Source organism: Mytilus trossulus, unplaced genomic scaffold (assembly GCF_036588685.1).
Source record: "Mytilus trossulus isolate FHL-02 unplaced genomic scaffold, PNRI_Mtr1.1.1.hap1 h1tg000925l__unscaffolded, whole genome shotgun sequence".
Classification (NCBI taxonomy): Eukaryota; Metazoa; Mollusca; class Bivalvia; order Mytilida; family Mytilidae; genus Mytilus; species Mytilus trossulus.
The window spans coordinates 7,501-8,232 of record NW_026963554.1 but is presented as its reverse complement, the minus strand read 5'-3'; positions in this window follow the sequence as shown (position 1 = coordinate 8,232).

The following is a 732-nucleotide window of genomic DNA, read 5'->3' as shown; positions in this document are numbered from 1 at the left end:
GACACCACGATGAACATTTCACCCTCGTAAAAAATTTTTACCGAGGGTATAGTTTGCCGGCCTGGACGATCGAGAGACCCGCGGTAGCCTGTCCGCGTCTAACGTGCGACCCACACGATGAAAATTTCACCCTCGTAAAAAATTTTTACCGAGGGTATAGTTTGCCGGCCTGGACGATCGAGAGACCCGCGGTAGCCTGTCCGCGTCTAACGTGCGACCCCCACGATGAACATTTCACCCTCGTAAATTTTTTTTACCGAGGGTATAGTTTGCCGGCCTGGACGATCGAGAGACCCGCGGTAGCCTGTCCGCGTCTAACGTGCGACCCCACGATGAACATTTCACCCTCGTAAAATTTTTTTACCGAGGGTATAGTTTGCCGGCCTGGACGATCGAGAGACCCGCGGTAGCCTGTCCGCGTCTAACGTGCGACCCCCACGATGAACATTTCACCCTCGTAAAATTTTTTTACCGAGGGTATAGTTTGCCGGCCTGGACGATCGAGAGACCCGCGGTAGCCTGTCCGCGTCTAACGTGCGACCCACACGATGAACATTTCACCCTCGTAAATTTTTTTTACCGAGGGTATAGTTTGCCGGCCTGGACGATCGAGAGACCCGCGGTAGCCTGTCCGCGTCTAACGTGCGACACCACGATGAACATTTCACCCTCGTAAAAAATTTTTACCGAGGGTATAGTTTGCCGGCCTGGACGATCGAGAGACCCGCGGTA